The sequence below is a fragment of the Silurus aristotelis genome (assembly GCF_946808225.1).
Source record: "Silurus aristotelis genome assembly, chromosome: 10".
Taxonomy (NCBI): Eukaryota; Metazoa; Chordata; class Actinopteri; order Siluriformes; family Siluridae; genus Silurus; species Silurus aristotelis.
This window is the reverse complement of record NC_139583.1, coordinates 5,057,342-5,071,555: the sequence shown is the minus strand read 5'-3', so window position 1 is coordinate 5,071,555 and position 14,214 is coordinate 5,057,342. Positions and strand designations below refer to the sequence as shown.

The window sequence follows — 14,214 nt, the reverse complement described above, 5'->3', positions numbered from 1 at the left end:
ATCATAAAATAAACGGATTTGGTCCGTGGAAAAGTTTGAGCGGCGTTTTTTGCTGTGCGAGATTTTTAATAAATAAACACGAGTGAGTATAATTATGACTGTTATTTAACAAATAGTTTCACGTAACTTTCTCTACATGGCCACTACGGAGGGACTTTTCTGGTATTATTGCATGTGTGCAAGACTGAGGAATATGTCCTTATTATTTTCTAATGCTCATTTCTAAGTTTCTTTGACTAACCCGTAAAGCTGTTGCCAAGAAAAATAAAAAAGCACAAGTTTTGGAAACCTGTCTGTGCTTATATGATTTCTGTTGCAACTGGAGTTAGCGAGCTCTCCCTTCACCCAGACTCAACATGTTCTGGCATTGTCGTGTGTTTAAAAGTCACCACCAGTGAAGCTTTTCTCCCGATGTCGTGCAGCTCAGAACACAGGTGAAGTGAGTTTTTTTATGCCCGGTTGTTTTCAGCGTGACAAATGGTTTGCATTTCCTGTAGAAAGTCCGAGTGAGCGGCAGGTCAAACATCAGAGGAACATCATCCATATTTATGATGTGGTGCGGCCCGATTCAGTGGGAGCGCATCTGATTTAATATAAAGTTTCATTGGTTCACCTGAACCTGTTCTGCATTTATATTGGTTTGATGGTATGGGGCTCAGTTTTTTGGCTTGAATCTTGTGAAACTGGGAAAAACCCCGGAAAAATCCATAAATTAGCCGCTTCGTTGTTTAAGCCGCGGGGTTCAAAGAGTGGGGAAAAAAGTACCGGCTTATAGTCCGGAAAATACGGTACATTATAAACTCATTTTTTTATTTTTCAAATATAGTTTATACACATGTAGTATTTCGTTTGCAAGATTACAAGAATGTAACAATTTTATATTTGTTTATACAGATAAAAAAAATGCACAATGAATTTACAATGTTTATGATTCAAGAATTTAAAAAGGAGTCTTTTCTGACAGATTCTAAGATATAAAACATGTAACTTGTATGGACGTGTGTGTGTGTGTGTGTGTGTGTGTGTGTGTGTGTGTTTAAAGGACGATAAAGGAATCAATATTGATGTGACTGGCTGCACTTTCTTTGTCGTGGTGCAGGGAGAAATAGTGCCAGCACCAAAACAAACAAACTGCTCCGAGAGAAAGAGAGGGAGAGAGAGAGAACGGGAGAGAGAGAATAGGGAAGCAATGGAAAAAAAAAACATTGTTTGTTCGATTTACAAAACTTCAGCATTTTTCTTTATACGATGGACAAGGCACTGATGCAAGAAAGATACGAATGAACGAGCAAAACAATGAGAGAAAAAAGTGGGAAAGAACGAGAGAAGAAGAAGAGAGAGTTTGTGAGAATGAGAGAGGAAAAAAAAGGGACAGAACAGAAGGAGAAGAGACGGAGAGAGAGGGGGGAAAAAGAGAGGAGAGCATGAGAAAAGGTAAAAGATTAAGTGTTTGAGAGAGAAGGCGAGAGCGGTGGTGTAGAGGAAAGGCGTCGTCACGTGACTGAAAACTCGTCGAAAGCCTCTGTTTTTACAGTCCACACCGCGATGCATTTTTAGGATTGTCCACTTTGGAGAAGGTTTTCAAAAATCTACGTTTTTGACGACAGAAACTGTATTAGTGTGGATTTTGAAGATCTACGCACAGAGACAGAGACAGAAGTGGAAATGGAGAAAGGCAGCGGAATAGAGACAGAGGCATAGATAGAAACAAAGGCAGAAATGAAGGCATGGATGAAAGCATAGAGAGAGTCAGAGACATTGGCCTTTGGCCATTTCAGCAGAATGTTACTCCTGCTTTCTCCTGGCTGCTTCTTTGGACAGGAAACCAGCTCAGGTTTCTTCAAGTGTTCTCACTGTTGCTGGTTACAAATCACTCTGCCTTACAGCCTCGGATCTGATTTACACACCGTGTCTCAATGAGACCGAGAGATCTGTACTGTGAAACCAATGAACTGTTTATTAAGTTTTAGCAATGACGGCCTCAAAGTCATCATCAGATCCATAACTACTATCGAAAACATTTTAGCTTAACAAATTCAGGTGATTTATTAATACAATATATTAATTGTAAACGTTGTCTGAATAAAAGCGCTTCCATAAAAATTACAATCCAACAAGAAGTGTTTGACATGAGAGACATAAGGGATCAGGAGATTAAATGTTTAAGTGTTGAGGGGTCCCAGAGTCTACTGCAGCCTCAGATTCCTGTTCAGGACTGAGGAATTAAACCCAATGTGGTATTCTTCTGTTGTACATGCTTTTACAGACACGTGTTACTCGTGTTTAAAGCTCAGAAAATGCGCTTAGTGTTTAAAATCTGTGAATCGCTCCTTAATCAGACTGTTCTCCTGAAGAAAAACCTTTCACACAGAAGCAAAGGAAGTTCAGAGACGGTTACAAATGAAGTGCTATAAGATTTAAACAAGACAGAATAAAGCTCTGCTGCTCCTCACAAACTACAGCACAAAAGGGAGATATGAATAACCTTATATATAAGTGTATATATATATATGAGAGAGAGACACAAAAGAGAGACACAGACAAAGAAAGATATATAAAGAGAGAATAGAGTAAGAAAAAAAAAAAGAGGGATTTGATAGATAGATAGATAGATAGATAGATAGATAGATAGATAGATAGATAGATAGATAGATAGATAGATAGATAGATAGATAGATAGATAGATAGATAGATAGATAGATAGATAGATAGATAGATAGATAGAGGCAGTAAGAGTTAGAGAGACAGAAGAGAAAGAAAAAAAAAAGACAGAGAAAGAGATTAGGAGAAGTAGCGAGAGATTAAGAGGGAGGGAGAGAGGGAAAAAGAGAGCGAGACTGCTGAGAGCTGCTTTGACTCTCACAGTCGTCCTGGACATCTGGTGCCAATGAAGCAGAGGAATGTTTTCGCTCACAGTCAGTCTGGGGGTGTTTCCCCTCAGCACACTCACAGTGTTCCAGCTAGAACCTGAGTGATAGCGCTGAGGGTTTCTCTGCTCTTACACACTGGAACCGTTTGCACGACTCTCACTCCAAGCAACTGGGAGGCACTTTATTGTGTTCCTATTTAAAGAACCGTGTTTAGTACCGCACAGACCCATAAAGAACACTGTGGATGTCCTTCCTCGAATAGCAACTGCTAAGAAATCCAAAAAGTTTATTATACTTTGAACATCTTCATATGAGACTCGATTCAAACTCCAACGATGCTCATACTCAAGCTTCTTTTAACACACTTCATAGAGTGTAGCGTTTCAGAAAGAGAAATTATTTATAATCACACTATATCCGGTGTCACTCAGAGGAGGGCGGTTTTCCTACCGAGTTCGGTTCCTCTCGAGAATTTCTACCTCAAGTTGCCTCACGGAGTGTTATTTACACTGTACAGGCATAAGTATTGGGACACCAGACTTTTCCAGCCATACAAAATCGTTTACGGCAAAATTGTATTTGACATCTCTGAAATTGTTTTTGGTCTCATGCACTCGCATCCGACAATTTTGATCGTCTTGACGGTTGACGAAACAAATCAAAAGTATCAAAAATGCTCCAATTTTGTGCAATTTGGTGTGAATGCTTCTCAAGATGCAGGTGTTTCCAAAATCAATACAAAGATTTAAAATCAAAGAATTTTTAAAGAAAATTCAAATCTGTACTTCAGAGAGTTTTCTTTCAAAATTCTTTGATTTAGATAAAAGAATATGGGCACTGTACTTCATAGAGTACAGATTTGAATTTTTTTTTTAATTTCTTTAATTTAAATCTTTTTATCTTTGAATCTTTGAGACGTACGATTAAAAGTCTTCTGTGAATTCATGACAATATGGAATTGACCTGAAGTATTTTGTTTTGTTCTCCAAAATTCCTAATGAATAATTGCACTTTTCTATCTACAGTAATAAACGTTCCACTGTGAAGTATTAAAATAAAACAGCTTTAATAAAAAAATGATATAAATATAAAGCAGATCTACACGCCGGTGCTGAGCGTATGACTGTGTGAGGGCAAACCAAAACGAGCTTCACGCTGATTTTACAAACACTGTAAACAAGTTAACGTGCAGTTTATAGAGCCACGTTTTAAGAGGCATCTCAAAGCAGAGCTTCAGTGGGAAATGAGCTGAGAACTGAAAAGCAGACGTGCTGGACAAAGTGTGAGAGAGAGAGAGAGAGAGCGAGAGCAGTTGTTCAGCTCTGTGAGAGTATTTATGGACATTCCCAGTGAGTGGAGGGCAGAGGTCATGCTCAGCAGTCGCACAAGCGGCAATAAGCAACTGTGTCGTTTACCGGTATGGAGAATGACTGACACACACCCACACACACACACACACACCCACACCCACACTTTGTTGAGACACAAGTGGCGACTGATAAGACTGAGCTTTTCATGCTTCACTTGCGTATATTGTGAGAAAAATGTTCATATGTAAGAACAGTTCAAATGATTCTTGTACATTCACTAAACATGATCCCTCAACCTTTATGAGATGAAGCCCATTGTACCAAATCATACACACACCCAAAAAAAACTAACCTGGCTCACGTTTCAAACTCGTTACTGGTCCGAGAGGGAATGCTGCTCCGACTTGTGGGGTCAAACACCACGACTGGTGTTTAACAGAGAGCAGACAAAATATGATCTGTTCTGTTAAAACACACAGCTAAAGGAAAACCACCTGAATCTGAAGACAAATTTAGAAAATCCTAATAGATTCCTATAATCCGAGACTAAAATCTGGAGTCTTGGATCGCCGGTTTGTTCACTGACAGCCGATTAATGGCCATTTTTTCCTTCCGATAAATATTCTGGCAGTGTCAGAAGATTTCAGACTTTTCTGCAGTGTGACTTCTTCAACGAGCATCAAACCGAGGACCAACGGGAGCGTCGAGCCTTAATGAGTTTACAGAAGGAAAAGGACTGTTTTTATGATGTTTTATTAACGTTTCAGATCGTTTTTGTTTGCAACACACACACGTCAACGTTCGAGCTTTCAAAACAAGACCCTAAGACACTGACAGCGTTTAGTAAAATCCCTAAACTTCTACGTTTTCCACAGTTCATGGATACAACAACTGTTCCGAGATCTAGATTTCACATGCAAACAGAGCGGACAAGCAGACAGGCAGAGGACGCGTTACCATGGAAACCATACAGGAAAATGCTACCCTCTCCACTCTAAACACACTGTCACGCTCTCTCACACACACACAGCAGTCTTTTCCTCAGTATCCCGTCATCCGGCTTTAAAAAAACGGTTCTCATGAACAGAGTAGATACAAAAAAAAAAACACTAAATTAAGCAAATAAATAAATATTTCCTTCTTTCCTGCCAATTACAGTTTCTGTTTTAAGTCGGGGAAAAATTTCCCCGTTCGCTACAAGGCAAACAAACAAAACACATGAACATCATAACGCATTATAAACTGTTAATGAACTCGATTAGTATCGAAATAATTTTGCACAAAAAGTACAAACCTGTCAGTTTACATAATATATTTATGAACACAATTTTGAGGACACCTGACCATAAGATTGCCATGTGAACATCTCATTCCATATTTAGTCCACATTTCCTGTTATATATCCCTCCGCTCCTCTGGGAAGATGTTTCACTAGATTTTGGAGTGTGTTTGTGAAGATTTTTGTACTCATCCAGCCCCAAATGTGCTTCTCTTTCTCCACCCATCCTGAGGTTGCACCAGCTCCGGTCGTTTTCCACATAACGAAGATTATGGACCGTCAAAGAAGCCGAACACCCGAAAATCCTGAACCATCTAGAGACGCCATTTGGATCCCACCTTCATGTAGAATTCGAACACCGGACCTCTTTGAGTGTTTAAGGGCTCTGGTATGGAGAAGTTGGTGTTGGATCTATGATGATCTTAAATGTTGAGCTGTTTTATGAGTTGCTCAGTAGCTCCTGGTTCCACACGTCAGCTGGCTGTATAAGACCTTAGACAGGAGGTTATTCATAATCACACTCCGTTGTTTTGTATTGTTTTATGATTTATAAATCACACTCTTGATGTCACCCAAATTAGGATGATGGGTTCCCCTTTTGATTCTGGTTCCTCTTAAGGTTTCTTCCTCATAACATCTAAGGGAGTTTTTCCTTGCCACAGTCACCCCAGGCTTCATCATCAGGGATAAACCCACATCATTCACTTTAATTCTAAAGTTCTGTAAAGCTACTATAGAAATAAACCGGAACTTAAAGGTAGTGATGTAGGTGATGTCTGGGGTGCAGTCAACCTTCACATTCATCCCAAAGGTGTTCAACAGGATTAAGGACAGAGCCCTATATAAGGAGATCTTCCAATCCAAACCATGTAAAGCATATCTTCATGGAGCTGGTTTTGTACACAGGAGCATGCTGGAGCAGCTTTGGGTCTCCTTGTTCAAGTGATGTATATATACTTTGTATTTCTACTAACCCAGCCTAAATGAGATCATCATCTCGAATCCGATTGGTTGAGGCAAATCAGAGATGTACATGAACATTTAATTTCTCATTAAAGCTCCTATGCTAACAGCTTGTTGTATAAATCATCGATAAGGTAAAGTTTTCTCTAAAGACGTGTTCGTTAAAAAAAAAATCAATTAAGGAAGGAGTCTCCAGCGTCAAACGTTTTTTTTACGCCACAAAACGAGCTGCATTTTTTGTGTTACATAAAAATGGATACGTTTAAAAGACATCGGTGTGAGTAGAACAATGAGGCAGTTATGGGGAAAAAATCTCTCAGCAGATTATTCTGGAAAAAGATCACATTTGCATAGCAGATGCACATTTTTGTCTACATGTTTGATTGCAGTTTACTGGAAGGCCCGAATGTAACCAGATGTTTTATTTTTTGCACTCGATACATCAGGTTGTGTTCCAATATTAAGAAGAGTGAGGTCTCGGCTTGAAGAATGTACACACTGATAAAACTCTTACCAGTCACACATTACATGGACAAAAGTAACCATTTACTCTTATAATAACCTCCACTCTTCTGGGAAGATGGTCCACTTGATTTTGGAGTGTGCTTGAGGAAAGTTGTACTCATTCATATACATGTCAGGTACTGATGTAGGTGAGGTGAGAAGGCCTGGGGTGCAGTCAGCAATTCATCATGATAGGGTTAAGGTCAGAGCTTTATAGCAGGAGATCTTCCACTCCAAACCATGTCAGGTTTGTTCCTCCTAGTTCAAGTGAAGGGAAAATATAATGCTGGTGCATCCAAACACATCAGATACAATTGTATGCCTCCAGCTTTGTGGTAAAAGTTTGGGGAAGAACCACATATGGTTAAGAAAAGCCATATTTGGTCACCAACATGAGACTAAAAAGGTCAGGATTTAAAAGTAGAAATAAAAGAAAAAAGCTAATTATAAGAGCCTTTAAAACTCAAGCTGTTCTCTGTGTGTGTGAAGTTCATGACATTCTTTAACAGGAGGTGCTGATCTGATGAGAAGAATCCTGGTACGGACAGGAGCAACAAAAGTGTTTTTGCCTTATCATCAAGACATCGAAAAACAAATACTGATGATGTCACACCCATCCATGTCGGTAGGGGCGCACACTCTTTATATCTCTCTTCAATCACACTGACACAAAGCCAAAGTCTGTGCGGTTATGTATGAGATGGATGGATGGACGGACAGATAGACAGTGCCTGAGATTTCGCAAAGCAGAGCAGCCCGGGGCGATGATGGGGTTCGAGGCCTCTTCTGTAGAGTCATGAGCACATTTACCAAAGGTGAAGCCTTAATATGAGGGAAATAAAGGATCCAATTCAGAATCACCTGTTACCCAATGACATCACAGACAGACAGAGAGAGAGAGAGAGAGAGAAACACATTCAATGAGACTGGGAAAAAGAGCATGGAATAAAGAGAGAAAGAAAAGACAGAGACTAAGAAAGAGGGAGAAACAGAGAGAAAGGTGACGAGAAAGAAAGAAAATAAGTAAAGGAAAGAGACCGAATAGAGGAAAAACAGAGAAAAGGGGACTGATGAAGTGGGAGAAAATGAAGAAGGAAGCAGAGAAAGAGGAAAATTGAATGAGACTGAGAAAAAGGGCATGGAATAGAGAGTAAAAAAATGTCAGACTAAGAAAGAGAGGGATACAGAGAGAAAAGTGACCAAGAAAGATGGAGAACAGAAAGAGAAACAGAGATAGAGGGAGAGACAGAGAAAAAAAAATAGAAAGAGTGAGAAATGGGAAAGGAATGGAGGGAGAAAGGGAAAGAGACTGAGAAGGTGGGAGAGGAATGGAGAAAGAGACAGAGAGAAAGAAAAAGAAGGTGTGTAGTCATTTGCCATGTGCTCAGTCGTCTTTAAAGCTGAACACAAACCTACACGATGAGGAGAATCAGCGTTGTGTCAAAGTTAGAAGTGTTCATGAGCAATTGTGAACTTTATCTATAATACGGTATTAATACACAGTTCAGATTCGCCCTCACACATTTCAGTATATACACAATGCTGAAAGTCGTCTGATTTCCAAACACCAGAACGCTTGTGTCTGCCTCAGTCTCTACTGTTAATCTGGCGAAAAAACCCGACAAAAAGAGTGCGGTGGAATTTTTACAATCCTGTCCATCAGAATGACAGGTGATGATTTACCGTAACACAAGCCTCTGATTTCGACGCCCGCTAAGTGTAACACGCTCTGTGTACGAGCTCAAACATCAGGATACGTAGCTCAGATCTAAGGACAAGTCAGAGGAAGTCGTTTTAAATCAGAAAGAAAGTTGCTGACTCCAATATTAACCATACACACACACACACACACACACACACAGGTACACACACAGGTACACACACGTATAACATGAGTCACTTATTCCACACATCTCCACTTCACAGGCAGAAAAAAACTAAAACAAAACAAAGGAAATGTGAAACCAGACGGCACTTTCTGCTCTCCGTTACATCACACCACTAGACATTCATAACTACAGAAAGAAAGAGAGAGAGGAAGGGGAAAGAGGGGAAAATAATGAGTGAGAGAGAGAGAGACAGAGAGAGAAAAAGAGGCAGAGAAATAGAGAAGAAAGAAGAAAGACAGCGAAAAGGAGAAAGAGACAGAAGAAAGACAAAGAGAGAGAAGAGAGAGAGAAGGAGAAAAAGACAGAAAGAGAAGAAAGAGACAGGGCGAGAGAGAATGAGAAAGAGGGCAAGGAGGAGATAGAGACAGAGACAGAACAATACAGAGAAATAGGCTAAGAGACAGAAAGAGAGAGTGGGGGGAGAAAGAGAGAGAGAGACAGAGAGAAAGACAGAAGCAGATAAGACAAAGGAAAAGAAAAAAAATGGCAAAGAGAGAGAAAGACACACAAAAAAAAGCAAGACAAAACAGTGATCGGGAAAGAAAAACAGATTTATAGATTCAGGTGGTTGTTATCATTTATTAAAATCATCTTCAATAAGCAGGTTCATCTCAGACTACCTACACCTTCTTCCACTCCAGGAGATTTTCCACTCCAACCCATGTAAAGCAGATCTTTATGGAGCTGGCTTTGTGCACAGGAGCATTGTCATGCTGGAACAGGTTTGAATCTCGGAGTTCAAGTGAAGAAAAGATTTTATAGTTAAAGGAGGAACCAAATACATACGTCTGGAAAAACTCAGGTGTCCAAATACTTTTGTCCATAAAGTGTAGATATAATATCTGCACATCTCCTGCATGCTCAAACTCCTGCATGTTTTCCAACGAACCCAGGTGTTTGTGTGTGATACTCGCCGATACCATCATGTCATACATTTAACATGATACTGTGTCTGAAAATAACAAAATATAAACAGTCGACTAACCGTTTCTATTGGCTGGGATTTATTTTATTATTATTATTATTATAGTAACAGGTTCGATTTCAAGTCGACGCTGCAGAAGGAACGTTCGAAAGAATTCAACTTGAAATCATCTTTGATTGACGCCGGTTACGCCCACACTATTTATACATTACTTTAAAAGTAATTGAAAAAAAACAAACAAACAAACAAACAAAAAAAAGACGCAAGATCGAAAACAAAGACATCTTTTATAAAAGGGGAATAAAAGGACGACCTACGAGAATAAAACTCTGGAATTAATGAAGAATAAACTGATGATTCAATGCCATGTATCGTGTTTTACGCAACGATCGTGAAGACAAGAAATTAAAATCGTAAATTTTAAATTTCTCACAAGTTGGCAAAAAATACATTAAAAAATAAAATAAAAGCAAAAAAAAAAAAAAGGCAATTTTTCAAAAAAATTATAAAAAAAACATTTATAAATAAAAAAATAAAGGCAAAAACAAACCCTCGAAGAAGCAGCAATCATTTAATAGCATTTTATAGCTAGCTAGCTCACGTCGATCTACATTTAAAGGTACATTCCCTTTAAAGGTGCGTCTGAGTAAATTAGTCACGTCTTTTTTCTTTTCGTGATCATCTGACGGACAAAAGGTAGGTTACTGAAAAGCGTTGACGTCGCCGTGATGCCGTAATTAAATTTTAGTAACTGTCCCTCACAAGGAAGTGGACAAGCGAAGGGACGCAATATTGATGTTTTCATTAAATATAAACGCTCCAAGAACACCGCCTACTCATTAGATGTGTGAATCGGCGGTAACGATGATCTCTCGATTTTTATTGGTCAGAAGATTCGGGATGATAATGGAAGGAGCCTCCGGTGTAAATATAAACAGCGTAAATGCCGACAGACTGTTGCAGTAAAAGCGGAATAAAGCACTTCAGAACATGCTGCTATAGGAAAGAAAACTCATCACAATATCCAGTGTTTTATTCCTGACACGCTATCTAACTGGAAACACTATATATAAAAATTACCGTTTCTTTTTTTTTTTCCTTCACGTTTTCCTATCGAGACTGTATCGTCTCTCTCTAGAACGTCTTTCGCTCCTGACATTGTATCACATAAACCTCGGAACAAAACTCCAGTGCGTCTGCTTTGGCGTAATCTTGTTGCATGACATTTTCGATTCAGCATCAAGGCAGTCGTTTTTTTCCTTTTCTTTTCTTTCATTCCTAAACTAAAGGGACCCAAACAGGAAATACATTCCACATGACCTCAGCGAGAGCAGAGAGCACTGCCAAACAGTCCCGCTTGAGCGGCTCGGTCTGCACTCATGGCTCAAACCACCCCCCACTTCTGAACAAACTACATCAGCGATCATGCACGCTTGGTCAAAAGTTTGTGGACACCTGTGCTTTTTGAGCATGTAGTTCCCATTTTATATTATGATAACCTGCACTCTTCTGGGAAGATCTAGATTTTGGAGTGTGCTTGTGGAAATGTGAGATTCATTCAGCCACAGGGGTGTTAGTAAAGTGATCTTCCACTACAACCCATGTTAAGCATATCTTTATGGAGCTGGCTTTGAGAAGAATTACTTATACAATTATGTGCCTCCAACTTTGTGTAAGTAGTTTGATGAAGAACCACACGACTGGAAAAGTCAGGTGTCCCAATACTTTTGCCATATAGTGAAGGTCTATAGGTAAGTTTGATGGTTAGATGAGAAGTTTTCCTGAAACATTTCACCCAGTAAACCTGTCCCGTTAGGTCGTTGTTAATCACACTGATCTCGTGTCAGATTATAAGATGGAGAGCCGTTTAGGAAAGATTTGTGAATAAGGAAAACATAATACCTTCTGTTTACGAGGTCAGCGATCCAGATATCGTAAAGCAGGGTCTCTGGTATATTATATATATATATATATATATATATATATATATATATATATATATATATATATATATATATATATATATATATATATATATTTATGCCATTCTAAGCAATTTACAATAATCTCATTTATACAACGGAGCAGTTAAGGGATTTGAACCTATGACCTTCCGGTTAGAAGTCCAAGGTCATAAAAACAGAGACCATGGGTACAATAATCGCTGTCTGAAATGATACATGATTTATGCATTATATGTATATTTACAGAAAGGGAAGCAATTCGAGGTGAAGTAGAGAACGTTGGAGTTGCTAGTAACAAAATTGTGTTCCCAATTTTCCAAGAGAACTTGATATAATACAATCGTAGCCGTCCTGAGGGTTTTTGACGTTTCACAAGTCGACAATCCCACTCGACTGTCTGAGTCAACCAAACTAAAAAGCCCTAAATTATGAAAGCCGATGTTCCTGATGCAGCTCATTTGCATAGCTGACGCCCACAATTCTCCTTAAAAGGTATTAAGCACGGACAGCTGGGAGAACGAAATGAACAATCAGGGGAAAGTAAGAAAGTGGAAGTCATGCTGGAATTAATTGTACAGCCATCAAACCAAAAACAACTGTTTCATCATAAACAAATGATTATTTTGCTCATTTACACCATCGTGACATCTCAAGTCTCTTATTTATGCTAAAAATATGAATCGATTACTCGAACCGGGACCCACCGAACACATTCAGAAGCCCAAGCGGGCCTTTATTTCTTTATTTTCTCCCAGAATCGATTCACAAAGCAACAGTCCAGGCTGGCGTTTGGACCTCGCAACGTTGAAAACGATCACCTCTAACATCTCAAAGATCCTGATCACACCTGGGAGATCACACGATTTCTGCAGGTTCTTCCTTTCAAAGATCTTCTGGTTCCTAAATAAACGAGGGTCTGGTGGTGATGTGTATGATACGAGCTCCTGGGTGAAGGTGAAGCGATGAAGAAAGGGAAAATAAATGGTGCCTGGTTCTGTTTTATCAGGAAGATCTGCAGGAAATGCTCTGTGACTCGGTCAGTCAGGTTTCACAGAAACTCCTCAGCACCCGGGGCATTAGAGCTCCAGCAAAGCTATTAATACAGTCAAACAGAGCCTGCAGTGTGTGTGTGTGTGTGTGTGTGTGTGTGTGTGTGTGTGTGTGTGTGTGTCAAAACCAGCATTTCTCCAGACAATTGAGAAAGCAGCACCTCTAGATATCGTCAATCTACAGTATATATTTAATATACACTAAATATGGTTGCTCACTATGGCACCTACGGAGGGAGCATTTAGAATATGACCATTAGAGACTACAAGATGAAGAAATGTAAAATTATTGAGAATATAAAAGAAACCAGACTTACCTGGTGTGGTTTTTTTTCTCAGAGATTATGCTGCTGCTTCATAGCTCCAATGCTAACGCGAGTCCTCGGCTTCCACTAGCTGTCTTAGCACCGACACACTTCAGGCGCAATAACACGGCCCGAACCGAACAGCACACCGATTCGTGTCCATTTTACGCCATTTTTTCTTTATTAAGTAAAAAAAAATGATGTACATATATTTATATATTTGTCAGACTGCGATTCGGAGGAAAGAGCGCGCGCAGCTAGCTACATAGCTAACACCCTGTTAGCTAATGTGAACTAATGTTACCTCCCTCACAGCCGTCCTTCTTCCTCAGCCCAGTGCCACAGACCAAGTCCCGCCCCCTGAGCGCTGATTGGTTAGTGGAGGCTGTTTCACGTGCTCTTATTGGACAGTGCTGGTGAATATGACAAGCAGCCAATCGTAAAGCAGAATTAAGGAATTAAGGGTGGGGTGGGAGATGGAAAGGGGAGGGGTGGCTAATGCTGTCAATGGAGAACAGCCCTAACAGCGGCGGGTGGAGGGAGGAGTGATGGGAGGAACAACAGAGAGAGAGAGAGAGAGAGAGAGAGAGAGAGAGAGAGAGAGAGAGAGAGAGAGAGAGAAAGAGCGACTGGAGAATGAGTAGAGGAGGAGCAGGAGGAGGGAGAAGTGTCCGGAGGAAGGAACAAAGAGCAGCAAAGAGGAGAGGTGGGAGAGAGGAGTGGAGGGAGAAGCGATTGGAAGAGCAGAGGGAGGAGAGAAGGAAAAAGGGTGAAGGGAGAAACAGCAGGAGAATAGGTGATAGAAGGAGCAGCAGGAGGAGGAGCAACAGGAAGAGGAGCGGATGGAGAAGTGATGAGAGGAATAGCAGGAGGAGTGGAGTGAGAAGTGACGAAAGGAATAGCAGGAGGAGCGGAGGGAGAAGTGCGGAGAGGAATAGCAGGAGGAGCGGAGGGAGAAGTGCGGAGAGGAATAGCAGGAGGAGCGAAGGGAGAAGTGCAGAGAGGAATAGCAGGAGGAGCGAAGGGAGAAGTGCGGAGAGGAATAGCAGGAGGAGCGGAGGGAGAAGTGCAGAGAGGAATAGCAGGAGGAGCGAAGGGAGAAGTGACGAGAGGAATAGCAGGAGGAGCGGAGGGAGAAGTGCAGAGAGGAATAGCA

At 40.3% G+C, this 14,214-nt stretch overlaps 1 protein-coding gene across 1 annotated transcript in view; it reads right to left on the bottom strand.

Annotated features, from left to right (window-relative positions):
* Positions 1–13,421, bottom strand: part of garre1 (granule associated Rac and RHOG effector 1) — a 42,714-nt gene extending 29,293 nt beyond the window's left edge. Inside the window, exon 1 of the mRNA XM_083552219.1 lies at positions 13,071–13,421. The gene's annotated coding sequence lies outside the window, so the exon portion shown is untranslated. The remainder of the gene's footprint in view (positions 1–13,070) is intronic.
* Between the last annotated feature and the right edge of the window lie 793 nt (positions 13,422–14,214).